At 49.2% G+C, this 14,671-nt stretch overlaps 1 protein-coding gene across 5 annotated transcripts in view; it reads left to right on the forward strand.

Moving 5' to 3' along the window:
• SHANK2 (SH3 and multiple ankyrin repeat domains 2) overlaps positions 1 to 14,671 on the forward strand; it is a 497,686-nt gene that overhangs the window by 21,291 nt on the left and 461,724 nt on the right. For all 5 annotated transcript variants that reach the window (XM_074371523.1, XM_074371521.1, XM_074371526.1 and 2 more), the window contains exon 2: positions 6,389 to 6,489. The gene's annotated coding sequence lies outside the window, so the exon portion shown is untranslated. The remainder of the gene's footprint in view (positions 1 to 6,388; positions 6,490 to 14,671) is intronic.

Here is a 14,671-nt window from a genome sequence, read left to right on the forward strand (position 1 = left end):
CATTTGGGGGCTGTTATGAATAAAGCTGTAAACATTAAGTACAGGTTTTTGCATGAATGTAAGTCTTCACTTCTCTGGGGTGAATGCCCATCAGTGTGTTTTTTGGGTCGTACGGTAGTTGCGTGGTTAGAGTTTTAGGAAACTGCTACACTGTTTTCCAGTGTGGCTGTCCCATTTCGTATTTCCCCAGCAATGTGAGTTTGTCTGTGTTCTCACGAGCGTTTGAGGTTACTGTTTTGTTTTGTTTTCTTAGGCCACTCTGGTGTAGTGATGCCTCGTGCAGTTGTATTTGCACGGCTGGTGGTGTTGAACATCTCTCACGTGCTGCTTTGCCACTTTGCCCTCCTTTGTGGAACGTCTCTGCATGCCTTTTGTCCATGTTGTGGCTGGATTGTTTGGTTTTCATCCTGTTAGGTTTTGAGAGTTCTTTATATTCCAGATGCCAGTTCTTTGATAGACGCCTGGTTTACAAACCTGTTCTCCCAGTCTGTGGTTTGCCTTTTCCTCCTCTTAATAGGGGTTTTCACAAAACAAAAGGTTTTAATTTTGATGAGGTCCGACTTAGCGAGTTTTCGCTGTGTGGATTGCCCTTTTGGTGTCAGGGGTAAGAGCTTGTTCCCTGGTGCTGGGTCCTGAGGATTTTCTCCTATAAGAATCTCTTTCTGGGAGTTTTATAGTTTTACATTTATGTGCATGATCCATTCTGAGTTGATTTTTGCGTAAGGCTCAGGGCGCCATTATTTTGCCTGTTGGCCTTCGGTCGCTCCGTGCCATTTGCTGAAGGGGGCTCTCCTTCCTCGGTTGAATCGCTCTTATGCTTTTGTCCAAAATCAGCGGGGCGTATCTGTGTGGGTCTGTTTCTGGGCTCTCTGTTGAGTGTTGTGGATTTGTGTCCGTATCCACCCGCCAGACCCACGTGGCCGTGATGACTGCAGCTGAGTAAGTCTTGAAACTGTGTGGACTGATTCTTCTCCTTCGGTTCTTTTTCAGGTTTGCTTTAGTTACTCTAGTTCCCGTGGCTTTCCGTGTAAATCTTAGAATGATGTTGTCTATATCTACAAAAAAATCTGGCGGGGACGTTGGTAGGAGTTGGGTTCCACCCCGCGCCACTTTGGGAAAAGTTGATGTCTTGGCCGTGTTGAGTCTCGCAGTCCGTGGACAGAGTGTGTCTCTCCACTTCTTCAGATGTGCCTTGATTTCTTTCACCGAAGTTCTGTGGGTTTCAGCATACAAGTCTTGTACGTGCTTTTTAGATTTATACCTTCCGTATTTTATTTTTTTTTGAGCAATTATGAATGATACTGGATTTTAAATTCTGGTGCCCACATACTCATTTCTAGTATATAGGGATACACTTGACTTTTATGTTTTTATCTTGTGCCTTGTGACCTTGCTCGACTCACTGATTGTTTTGCTCAGAGTGTTTTTGGTTGTTGCTGGTTCCTTGGGCCCTCCTGCAGTCGTCTCACCTGCAGCAGGGACAGGTGTACTGCTGTCTCCCAAACTGTGTGCTTTTTATTCCCTTTTCTTGCTTTTGCACCAGCTAGAACTTCTCCCAGAGTGAGTGCTGAGAACAGGCATCTTTGCCTTGTTCCTGATCATAGAGGAGGAACGTTTAGTCTTCCTTTGGAATAATGTTAGCTGATGACGTGAGGTTTTGCAGATCTCCTCATCAAGTTGAAGAACTTCCCCTCTGCCTATTTTTGGGGGAATTTTTGTCATAAATGGATATTGAATTTTGTCAAATGCTTTTTTTGCATTGATTTCTGTGACCGAGTGATCTTCCTTCATTAGCCTGTTGGTGTAGTGTATTACATAGATTGATTTTTTTAAAAAATATTGAGCCAGCCTAGTATTCCAGAAATAAACTGTACTCGGTCATGGTGTACAATTCATTCATATATTGATTAACTCTTTTTGATAATATTTCATCAAAGACTTCTAACATCTCTATTTATGAAGGGTATTGACCGGCAGTCTTTCTTTTCTGTACGCGCTCTGTGTGGTTTTAGTATCAGGGTCGTGTTCGTTCCATAAAGTGGATTGGATTCTGTTTTCTGGAAGATACTGTGTAGAATGCATATTAGTTCTTTAAACGTTTCATGGAATTCTCCAGTGAAACCATCTGGGCGTGCAGATTCCCCTTTCTTACAAAAATGAGAGATTTCAAATTAGGAGCTCAATTTTCTTAATAGTTATCGGGCTTTTTAAATGATCTGTTTCATATCAAAAGAGTTGTAATAGTTTATATTCTTTGGAGAGTTGGTTTGTGTCATTTATGCTGTCCGATGAGTGTGTGTGGAGCTATCTGTAGTGGCCCTTTCCCTTTGATGCCTGCGGGGTCTGTGACGACGCCCTCCGTTGCACTCGGTAACCTGAGTCTTTTCTCTCTCCCTCTGTTTTGTCAGTTTTGCTAGAGTCTTGTCAATTTTATTGCCTTTTACAAAGAGCCAGCTCACCAGTTTTCTCTATTTTGTGTTTGTTTTTGGTTTTTATTTATCTCCACTCTTGCGATTTTCCTCTTCTTTCCCTTTTCTTCCTTCAACCCCTTGCTTTGGCCTAATCTTCCTCTCCTTTTGCTAGCTTCTTGCGACGGGAACGTAGACTTCAACGTGAGACTATTTGTTTTCTGCTGTAGGCACTGACTGCTAGGACTTCTGCCTCAGTGCTGCTTTAATTGTATCCCGTGCAGTTTGGTGTCTTAGTTTTCATTCGGTTCTTCATATTTAAAAAAAAAAGACTCCTTGGAAACTTCTTTGAGTCAACAATTACCTAGAATTGTGCTGTTTTAGTTTCCAAGTATCTGGAGATCTCTGCTACCTTTGGTTATGAATTTCTGGTTTGATTCTGTTGTGGTGAGAGAATACATTGTATGATTTGACTTCTTTTAAATTTATGGAGGCCTGTTTTATAGCTCTGGATATGGCGTGTCTTGGTGTGTATTCCATGAACTCTTGAAAAGAATGTGTATTCTGCTGCTGCTGAGTGGAATGCACTGTAAGTATTGTTTAGTTCTGTCGGTTGTTAGTGTGGTTGAGTTCTTCCATACCTTTGCTGATTTTTCTAATTATTCCATCAGTTGTTGAGATGGGGGTGTTGAAGTCTCCAGCTCTAATTGTGGGTTTGTCCCTTTTTTCCTTTCAATTCTGTCAGTTTTTGCTTCACATATTTTGCTTCTCTGTTGTTTGGTGCGTATACATTTAGGATTATTACGTTTTCTTGGTGGATTGACAGTTAATCATTATATAATGTTCCTCTCTATGGTAGTTTTTTTTTTTTTTTTTGCCCTGAAGTCTACTTTATCTAATATTGTACTTTCCTTTGGTTAATGTTTGCATAATGTATCTTTTTTTATCCTTTTGCTTTTATCCTAAATAGGTCATTATATTTGAAGTGAATTTTTGTAGACTTTTTATAATTAATCCTTTTAAAATATTTTTTGGTCCACTCCGCTAATCTCTTTTAACTGGTATATTTTGACCATTTACGTTTAATGCAGTTATTGATATGTTAGGGCTTAAGTCTGTCATTTTTGTTTTTTTTTCCGTCTCTGTGTTTCATTTCTGTTTTCTTTTTCCTGCCTCCTTGTGGGTTATTTCAATATGTTTTAGAATCCGTTTTTGTTTATCTGTAACTTTTGAGATTTAGTAGCTTCCTAAGTGTTTACCCTAGGCATTATATCAGATACCTTTATTACCATCCACTGTGATACAGTTTGAGTGAAAACAAACAAGCCTTATCTCCTCTTATTTTTTTACCCTCCCCCATTCATAATATCTATGTCTTAAATAATTCCTCTACATACATGAGAATGCATTAAATTTTTGCTTCAGTTGTCAAACAACTTGAAAACTTTGAGACGGGAAGGAAAGCCTACTGTATTTACCCGTAGTTTTGCTTGCCATGTTCTCTTCCCTTCTTACCGTTTCAAGATTTCTTCTTTTAGGTCTCCTTTTTGTGTAGAGAGTTTTCTTGAGCCGTTCTTTTGGGATAGATCTGCTGGTGACAATTTCTCAGTTTCCCTTCTTCTGAGGATGTCTTGACTTTCCCTTCATTCTTATAGAACAGTTTTACTGAAGATGGAATTCTAGACTGACACTTCTTTTCTTTCATCACTCAAAAAACACTGTGCCCCTTCCTTTTGTCTCTGTGGTTTCTGATGAGAAACGCACTGTCACTCCTGTTGTTTTCCCCTGTATGAAATGTATAATTTTTCCCTGACTGCTTGTAAGAGTTTTCTTTGTTATTAGTTTTCAGAAGTTTAATTATGATGGATCTTGGTGTGAATTGCCTTGCGTTTATCCTATTTGGGCGTTGTTTTTTCAGCTTCTTGAGTCTGTAGGTTTATGTCTCTTGCCAAACTTGGGATGTTTTCAACTATTATTTTAGCTTTTAGTTCTTTTTCAGCTTTCCCCCTCTCTTCTCTCTTTCTGGGACTCTGGTGATTCAAATGTGGGATTTTTTTTTTGTTATAATCCTACAGATTCCAGAGGCTCTAGTTATTTGTTTATTTTCAGCCTGTTTTCTGTCTGTTGTTCAGTTTGATTAATTCTTATTCTTCTAGGTTCCAGTTCAGTGATTATTTCCTCTGATCCCCTCCATTCTGATGTTGACTCCATCCACTGAACTTGCTTCATTTATTATATTTTTCAGTTAACATTTCCAGTTGGTTCTCCTTCTGTGGATGGTTCCCAGCATACAGTGGTTTAACTTAAAATGTTTAGACTTTTTGACGGTATGAAAGTGATGCATATTCAGTAGAAACCGCACTTTGAATTTTGTTCTTTCCTGGGCTCGTGACATGTGGCGTGAGCCTCTCTGTGACGCTGGGCAGGGTAGGAGCGGTGAGCTGCAGCTCCCAGTCGGCCGTGACATCACGAGGGCAGAGAACCAACACACGGCTTTTTCACCCCCAGACAACCACTCTTTTTCACTTTCAGTGCAGTATTCAACCAATTACGCGAGATGTTCAATACTTCATTATAAAACAGGCTTTGTGTTAGAGGATTTTGCCCAAATGTAGGCTGATTTGAGTGTTCTGAGCGTGTATAAGGAGGGTGAGACTAAGCCGTGATGCTCAATAACGGGGTATTAAAGGCGTTTTCCACACGATGTTTTCGACTTGCGATGAGTTTATTGGGACATAACCCCGTCGTGTCAGCAAGGCTCTCTATTTCTTTGCTGAGGTTTTCTCTTTCTTTCATGAAGTTTTCTGTTTTTTCATGTTTCCAGCATGTTCATAATTGCTTATTGAAGCATTTTCGTGTTTACTGCTTTAAACCCTGTCAAATCATCTTCACATCTCTGTCCCCTCAGTGTTGTCATCCTTTGGTTGTCTTTTCTCCATTTGAGATGTTCCTGCTTCTTGGAGGTGATGACTGATTTTCAATGGAAATGTGCACATTTTCATGTTATGTTATGAGACTGTGGACCCTACTTGAACCTTCTGTTTTAGCTGGCTCGTTTACACGTCACTCTCACAAGGGAAGGGGGTTGCCGCCTCACTATTGCCAGGTGGAGGCAGAAGTCCAGGGTCCTCAGCTGATCTTGGCTGATAACCAAGTGGGGAGTTCCTTGTAATTGCTGGTAGGGTTGGGGGGTTCTTGTTCCCCACGTGGTCTCCCCTGAGACCATGGGCAGGGGGCAGGTTTCATTATTGTTGGTGATGGAGGAAGTCCTGACTCTCCTTTACTCCTCTTCTGACCCCAGTCCGGCAGGGGGAGGGAGGAGTGCCCAGTGCACGTGGAAATCCAGCCTCCCCGGGTCGCCTGCCCTAATACAGTGGGACCAGAGGGGGACTCATTAGTGCCCGGTGGGGAAGAAAGCCCCAGCTCTGTGTTTTGGTTTATTTGACCTCCCAGTGGGGTGTGGCTGCCTCACAACAGCCACACGAGGGGAAGCCCAGGCTCCCTCTTGGCCTTTGCTGCTGCAGGCCAAGCTGGGGCCCAGGTTTTCTGTGGTGTGCATCTGGCATAGAGCAGCTAGCGTCTATGCTTGGCTGCCGTGTCCTGTTTTTTTTGCCTGGAGAGAACAGTCATTCATTGCAGCTTTTTTGTGCTTCTACTGTTGTTTCTGGGTTTCTGGCTTCTTAGCTCTGGGATATGAGGCAGAACCCCAGCCTAGAGAACTCACCACAGCGCCACTTCTCGGGTCCCTGATTCCCAGTCTGCCTTCTTCTCTTCGCCTCTCCAAGTTTATTTTTCTTTACAACATCTTGGGTTTTTAGTTGCACTTCTTGGAAAGAGTAGGGAAAAGTTTGCCTACTCCATCTTTCCGGAAGCAGAGTGCAGTTCGTTCAGCTCAGAGATACAGGATGCTCTGGGTGTTCCAACGTTCTGCCTCTTGGAGCCTCTGTCTGACCATGCCCTGGTCTTCTTGTCCCTTGCAGCTCCGGAAATCTCTCCTGTCCCTGTGCCTCGGCCCACCAGAGTGCAGACAGTTCCTGTTTGAAGAAGCCTTTCTGTGGGGCCCAGACTGCCAGCGCCTCTGGTGAGTTAGAACATCTTCGCCTTGTCCTTGTCACCTGTAAGCCAGTCGCTGTTGCTGTAGTGTGGTCCGCCTTACCCCTTTGGCACTGTGGCCAGAAAAGATGGTCAGTTCCTCGCAGTCAGGGCCCAAGTGCTTGTGTCGGGTGGGGAGAGGGTGGGGTGGAGCTGTCCTCGGTGCTGGAAAAACAAGGCTGCCCCTTGGTGCCTGGCTAATGCGACCTGGAGGGGACTAACTGGGACCACGGCTCAGGACTCGAGGTCTGGCTCCTCATCTCTGCTCTGAGGTGTCCCAGCTGCGTGTCCATGCTGGACTTGGCCAGTGCGGCCCAGGGGAGACGGTGGAGGTGTTACAAGTGCCCTGCCTCTATCTTTACTTGGACCCCAGGACACCTGTTTGTGTCTGATGCAGGGACCATGGAGGGACCTGTGGTTTTGCAGAGCCAAGACATGCCCTCAGCTCACAGTCTAATTAATGCCCAGAGCTCATTTTATTGAGCACCTACTGTGTGCTCCACTGGTATCGTTTCATCTGTAATACATGCTTAAAATTGGCATTGGCAGAATGTGGCCTGAGTGCCAGGCTTTACCATGACCACCCTCAGAGGAAGGTGAAACGACTGCTGTTCTCAGGCGAGGAGAGGGGCTCCCGGCCGTTGAGCTCCCTACGCCCGGCCTTGTTGGTGGGCAGAGGCTCAGTCCAGCCCTGACTGAACGCACACTGGGCCCTTTTTGGAGCAACTCCTGGCCACCCGGCCCAAACCTTACTGGGGACCATAAAGGGAGGTATGTGAGGTCCACACCCCCTTGGACACTATTTTACAATCTTTTTTAAAAAAAATAATGGCCTGTCCAAGGAGACATCTTAGACACTTTTTCCAAATCGTCCACCGCAATGAAACTTGAATGCTATGGAAATGCTGTACATCTGCTTCTGTTCCGCTTGTGTGTCTGTGCTTTATACTTAAAAACACTAAGATCCATTTCACCTTCCAAGATTCCATTGAGGATGCATGTCCTGGGTTATAAACACAGCAGGTGAGGCTGTTGGCGCCTTGCCCTGGTCCTGGTCCTGGTCCTGGTGCCCACTGGTTTTTGGGGGTCACCGTCAGCTTTGAGGGTGGCCTCCTAACCAGTTTCCCACCGCCAGCCTCCCAGGTCTCCAGTCATCTCTGAAATCCATTCATACCCTCACGCTGTCTTGTTTGTTCATCCTTTCCACGTGGCTGTGGCCTCTCCCTGCACTCTGAGCTGCGTCTCTGGCCTCTGCCTTCCCCCCAGTCCCAGGCACACACAGGCGTTCTCCTGGCAGGCGGACAGTGATGGGGCTCCGTGGAGGACCAGCCCGCGCCGTCCTGCCCTCTGCCTTTATCTGCTGTCAGATGCTGCTCCCTCCGCAGGGACCCCTTGTCTGAACCCTGGTGCACACGCACCTGCTCACTCACCGCCCGGGGGGAGGGGTGCCCATGAGACACGTGACTCTAGTGGGGGACGTGGTCCGCTCTTTCTTGTAGAGGGGAGCAGGCTGGAGGGAAGGTCCTGCCTGGGCAGCACTGCCCGGCACTGTTTGTAAGGCCTGCCTTTGATGTCCTCGGGCTCGGGCCTCGGGACTGACTGCCGTTCATTGTGAGTGGCAGCTGGCGGCAGCGGCGAAGCCCACTCTGCAGCACGTTTCTGCATTTGGGGGTCATCTGTCCCAGGCCCGGGTGGGGGTGCCGCGTGGCTCCCACCGGGTCGAACCTCTCTGACCTCAGTCTGCACCAAGCCCTCTCACCACGAGTGAGGGACCCTTGACCAGTGTATCTGAGCTTTCGCTTGTCACCATTCCGGGCTCTGTGAGGGGTGCTGCCCGTGCTCTGGGGTCCTTCGTCAGGGCTGGGCCTCCTGTTCTTAGGGAACCGCTTACAGTCGGCCCCAAGTGGGCGGGGGGCATTTAGATTTCAGTGCCCGTCCCAGGGACCGTGGTCATCGATGTATAAAAGGGGAAGGAAAAAGGAAAACGCTGAACTGGGCAGCCCCTTAGGCCGGGAGTGACTTGCTGTAATCTTGGTTTACCGGACAGGGCTCTGGCCCGTGCAGTTGGCCATCTCTGGGACAGGGGACCAGGTGTTCACTGGGAGATTAGCCCCAAGAGAGCCTCCCTGGGCCTCTTGGCTGGGGGAAGGACGGCGGCCCTCGTACTGTGGGTGGGGAGGGGTTTCCGCCTCTCGGGTGCTGACCTTGCCTGAGCCGGGGGTGCTGGGTGGGGGGAGCGCGGAGGCAGTGTTCTCCGTCAGGCCGAGGTTTCTCTGGGCTCTTCTCCTGCCTCCTCAGGTGCCCTAGTGGAAGCCACCGAGGGACCTTGCATCCTCAGTGGCCTCTGGATCCCCTGGAGGTCTCCACTCATCACATATGCCCCCCGTGTGGGCGCCGCAGCTCCGTCATCTTACAGTGGGAACATTTATCACGTAATAAACCCGGGTGGATTCTGGGTTTCAGACCTTTTGCCCTGATCGCCTCTGGCTGCCACTCAGAAAACACGGGAAATTACCCTCGAGTGGTACTTCAGTTAGTCGCCAGGATGGTGCATCATTAGCGGCAGAAGGGTTCCACTTTAAAGTCACGGAGTTAATTGGCAGTGTTCTGAATTCTCACCCGTGAGTCAAGATGTTAGAGTGGACGAATTCAAAGATGCGGTTTTCCTGAAGTGTTCGTGGTTATTGCCTGAAATTATTTTTTCCACTTGCGGGTGTAATGAGACACCCCGTAGAGGTTAATCAGATGACGTGGGAGAGTTTCTGATGTTCTGGGTGACTTTCCTGGCGGCAGCGTGACATACCAAAACGATTTGCAGAGGTGGGGCTTGGGTGTCTTCTGTGATGATTCTCAAGCCATTCTTTCCAAAACTGGGTGCCTGTGTGTGGTCCCAGATCAGGGCTTGGCCGACTGTGGCTCACAGACCAAATCCTGCCTGTCAGCTGTTTTTACTGAATTGTGTGTGTGTGTGATAATAAGCACACAGCAGAAATTTACCACCTGAACTGTGTGTAAGGGCACAGGGCAGCGGCATTAGGCACATTCACAACACTGTGCAGCCACCACCTCCACCGTCTCCAGGACTTTTCCATCTGCGCAAGCTGAGACTCTGTCCCCCGCCCCTCTCCAGCCCCTGGCCCCACCATCCTACTCTCTGTCTCTGCGAGTCTGACTCCCCGAGGGACCTCCTGTGAGTGAAGTCAGACGGGATTTGTCCTCTCGTGTCTGGCTGATGTTGCTGAACATGCTGTCCTGAAGGCGCGTCCGTGTTGCAGCGTGTGTCTGAATTCCCTTCTTTTCTGAGGTCAGATAATACTCACTCTGCGGAGAACACCTTTTGTTTATTCATCACCGGTCAGAGGGCGCTCGGGTTGTTTGTTTCCACCTTTTGGCTGTTGTGAGTGATGCTGCCTGGGCACTGGGTGTGCAGGTATCAGCCTGCTGGGTCACACGGTGGCTTACGGGTAACTTTTCGAGGAGCCGCCGTGACGTTTTCCATGGTGGCCGCGGCCTTTTATGTTCCCACCAGCTGTGCCAGCCGTTCTGGTTTCTCCGCGTCCTCGACACTTTTTCCTGTTGTCCTGGGGGCAGCCGTCCTAGTGGGTATGACGTGGTCCCTCACTGTGGTTTTGGTTTGCTTTCCCCGATGATCAGTGATGTTGAGCGTCTTTTCATGTGCTTATTGGCCATTTTTTGGGGAAATGTCTATTCAAGCCCTCTGTCCACATTTTAAAACTTTTTGTGAAGTATTGTCAGTGCACAATGTTCTGTGAGTTTCTGGTGCACAGCACAACACTTCAGTCACACAGGAGCAGACATGTATTCGCTGTCATGTTCTTTCTCACCGTAAGTTACTACAAGATACTGAATATAGGTCCCTGTGCTCTACAGTATAAACTTGTTTGTTTCATATGTATTACTTAGTATCTGCAAATCTTGAACTCCCAATTTATCCCTTCCCACCCAGTTCCCCCCCATCACTGGGAACCATAACTTTGATTGCTATGTTTGTGAGTCCGTTTCTGTGTTGTAAACAAGTTTGTTTGTCCTTTTTTTTTTTTTTTTTACAGATTCCATGTATAAGTGATATCGTATGTTATTTTTCTGCCCATTTTTGTATCAGGTGTTTGATTTTTTTGTTATTGAATGGTGAACGCCCTTTATATGTTCTGGACATTAATCCCTTGCCAGGTACGTGGTTTGCACATCTTTCCTCCCATTCTGGGGGCTGCCTTTTGTAAATAAAGTTTTATTGTCACACCACCACACTTCCTCCTTCTCGGGTCTTCTCTGGCACAGCAGCCCAGTTGAGTGGCTGTGACCAAGGCCGTGTGGTCTCAGAGCTGATAATATTTACCAGCTGGCCCTTGACAGAAAGTTTGCTGACCCCTGTTCCAAATGATCTGGGCACGTTCAGCACCAAGAACCAGCCACGCTTCTGTGATCAGGTGCTGAGAAGTGTCTGTCCGCACACCCCGGGGCACGAGCGCCCAGTGTGCGGGCGCCTGGCGTCCTCCTGGTCTGAAGCCCTCAGAGTCTTGGTTAAGCTGTGTGGCTTTCTTTGGTGACGTTTGTGTAGGATGCTGGCCCAAATGGGGGACTCCTTCCTGCTGGGGTACAGGAGGGCTGCGATTAGGCACAGCCTCCCGGGACCCCAGAAGGCTGACGATGGGCCGGGTCAGACCCCCAAGGGCTGGAATTTACCTCATTCATCGTGCTCCTGCCGTCACAGGGAACGCCAGAGATTTAGGAGATGGCCTTCCTTGGCTTGGAGCTGGGCCTTGGGGAGGCTAGGTCCAGGCAGTGAGAGGGAGGCCCAGTCTGGCGCTGCCCGGGGCGTTGAAGGAGGAGCTGGCTGTGTATCCGAGAGGTCGCGGGACCCGGACACATCCAGCAGCTCCGCCATGGAGAGGAGGTGATGCTGTGCAAACCGCAAGGAGACTGTTTCCAGGGGGTCACCCAAAGCCCCCCGCATCTCAGATTGCAGGGAACCGGGGAGCGATGCAGGTGAGGGGTGCAGACAGCGCTCCAGAAAGGACCATGCTCTCCAGAAGTCTGGCTCCAAAGGGCGAGGCGACTTTCTGCTCTTTGCACATGAACGAAAGCGTACAAGCTGGTTCCCTCCTCACCCAGGGCCCCCGGGAACAGGTGACTGTCCCCTCCCCAAGGGCAGGCCCAGGCAAGAGTGATCTGCCAGCTCTGAGCTTGTGTTAACCCCCGGAGGGATCCAGGCATCTCCCGGAGGAGTGAAAGTGTGGGGCCAGTGGAAAGTGGCCCGCATCCCGGGAGCGTGTGTGCCACCTTGTACGGTACGCTTTGCAGATGTGATGGGGTTAAGCGTCCTGCGACGGGGGTTACCCTGGATTATCTAGCTGGGTCTTCAATGTCATCATAAGAGTCCTTACCAGAGGGAGGCAGAGGGAGATCTGAGTACAGGGGAAGAGGAGGCCACATGACAGTAGCGGCAGGGGCTGGAGGGACACAGCCACAAGCCCAGGGATGCCCGGAGGAGGCGGGAGGGACCCTCCTCTAGAGCCTTCGGAGGGGGCCCAGCTCTGAGAACCTTGATTTCAGTCCAGTGAATCTGATCCAGACTTTGGACCTTCAGGACTGCGAGAGAATGAGTTTGTGTTGCCGTGAGCGGCCTAGACGTGGCTGTTGGTTACACTGGCCCAGCACACTCAGACACCACGTTAACCTGGATTTCAGCCGGGTTGGGGAACAGGGTCACTTTTCAAGCCTTTGCCAACGAGCAGGCAGCGCAATGGGGGCATTGCGTACATGGCCAGGGCTCGGGTTTCCGACGACGTGCAGACCTCTATGGCGGCCTGGTCGCCGTGGGAATGCTGGACGGCGTTCTCCCAGGTCACCACTGCCCAACTGAAACCTCGGGGAGTGGGCTTGGGGCTCACGAGGGCAGGTGCCATCGCCCTGATGCCCCTCTGCAGAACGTGCCCCCAGATAAACCGCCGGGAGGGGTGTAGCCTTCCCTGAACTCAGTGCTCAGCACGTGCAGGCTGCTTCCCGCAAGGCCCCCACCCGTGGGCCCCGAGCATCCCCCGTCCTGGGTTGACTGGGGACGTGCTGGCTGTTGTCTCCACGCTGGGCTGCACACTGCAGCCCCCCCCACGGAAATGCCCCGAGTGTTTCACACAATCAAAGTCTCCCTCCACGAATGTATGCCTTGAGGGCTGAGACCCGCTTCCTAAGGCCCAGGGGTCAAGGTGGGTGCCCAGCGCCCTGCCCGCCTGCCTCCCGCCTTCTGTCTTTCTGGTCAGGTAAATTCTGCTCCGGCCGGTCCGGGATCTCCACCCCTCCTTGGGGCAGAGGAAGTGAGGCCCTAGGGGTCGGGACTTGCCAGGCCACCCCCCACCCACAGGCAGTAGCACAGGGTCCCAGAGTCCCCACCTCCCATGAGGGCCCCTTCTCCGCCTTGGCACGTTCTCTGTGAACCCCCATGGCTGCCAGCGCCCTGCGCGGGATGCAGCCTCGGGCATTGCGGTGCCGGTGTGGCAGCCAGCTCAGTGCTCCTGGGTTTCCCTCCATCTCCTCTGGTTTTGACCTGGTTCCCCAGCGAGGCAGGTGAGGAGAGAAACATCTCTCAGTGCGGGAGTGGGCGAGCAGGGGGACCAGGTGAGCTGAGGCAGGAACGACCTCAGGCTGAGCAGAGCCCCCAGGCTGGCTGTGTGATGTCCAGGAGGCCGCACAGATCTAGGTGGACTGGAGTGTCCCTGGAAAGTGCTGGGATGCCCTGAAGACCAAGGTCGAGTCTGTGAGGTTTCGAGAAAGGGGTGGTGTCCCAAATGTCTCAGCCAAGGATCGCTTCAACGGCCCCTCAGTGCTGAATGTGCCGTGTTGACTGCAGCCCCTGCAGACAGCACCCAGGCGGCTCACAGACACTCCAAGATGACAGAGGAAGAGGAAGGACTAGATTTGTTTCTCCATAAAAGTCTTCTCAGTCGTAGGAAAAAGGCCTTGTCATTTCACTTTGACTTTAGAGCCTGACCTGAGTAACAAGAGTTCTCGGGCATCTGGTTTAAATTGCAGATTCTGAGACCTCGTCCGTAGGAAATCCAGTTTGGTAAGAATCTGCCTGCAGGCTGCACTGGTAAAACTCCACTGTAACTGCTAGGTTAAAGACCATTAGGCTATGACCAACTGTGGGATGAGAGCACGTTTTTGCAGTCACATGTGGTATTTATCTCTGAGCTTCCTGGCAGCCAGGGAGAAAAAGGAAATAGGAGGTAACAGAGTTCTCTTGTCTGATAATTAGTTCATCTGGAGAGCAGATTTTTCCTAGCACTCCAGTCTAGAAGGAATGTTTTCATGTAGTGTTTGCAGTTGGGATTTTGAAAAAATAAAAACCCCAATAGTTTTCAAATACTATTTGACCTCAGTGAAAGCTGAAGACATAACAAAAACGTTTTTGAGGTGGACACTAGGCTAGGGTGGTTCTGGTGTGTTGCCTTCTCGTATTTTGAAGTGACTTAGACATCGAACTTAAAGAACTACCTGTGGGCAGAGGTAACTTTGGCCAAGAGCAAGACTTTTTGCAGAAGAGCATTGAAGAAAAGGAAAAAAAGAAAGAATTGACTGTGTAGAGTATTACTTTATTTTATATGAAAATGTCCCAAACAGGCACTTCTGTGGAGACAGAATGTAAGTCGGAGTGGCTGCCCGGGTGGTGGGTGGGGGGTGTTGGGAGGTGACCCCTGAGAGGTGTGGGTTTCTTTTTGAGAAAATGAAGAATGTTCTAGATTTGGTGGAGGTGATGCTCTACCCAACTTCATGATTATATTAGAACCCACCGAATTGTGCCCTCCAGTGGGTGAGTTGTATGGTGTGTGAATTACATCTAAATCAAACTTCTTTTTTTTATTGACGTGTAGTCAGTTTACAATGTTGTGTTGACTTCTGGGGTACAACGTAGTGATTCACTCACAAGTGTGTGTACATATATATATATGTATATTGCCTTTCATGCTGTTTTCCATTATGGGCTATGACAAGCTATTGAATGTAGTTCCCTGTGCTGTACAGTAGGACCTTGTTGTTCATCTGTTTTCTATGTAGTAGTTTGTACCTGCTAATCCTAAGCTCCCAGTTTATCCCCCACCCACCCCGACCTTTCCTCCCTGGTAACCGTAAGTTTGTTTTCTATGTCTGTGAAT

This window comes from Camelus bactrianus, chromosome 10 (assembly GCF_048773025.1).
Source record: "Camelus bactrianus isolate YW-2024 breed Bactrian camel chromosome 10, ASM4877302v1, whole genome shotgun sequence".
NCBI classification, from domain to species: Eukaryota; Metazoa; Chordata; class Mammalia; order Artiodactyla; family Camelidae; genus Camelus; species Camelus bactrianus.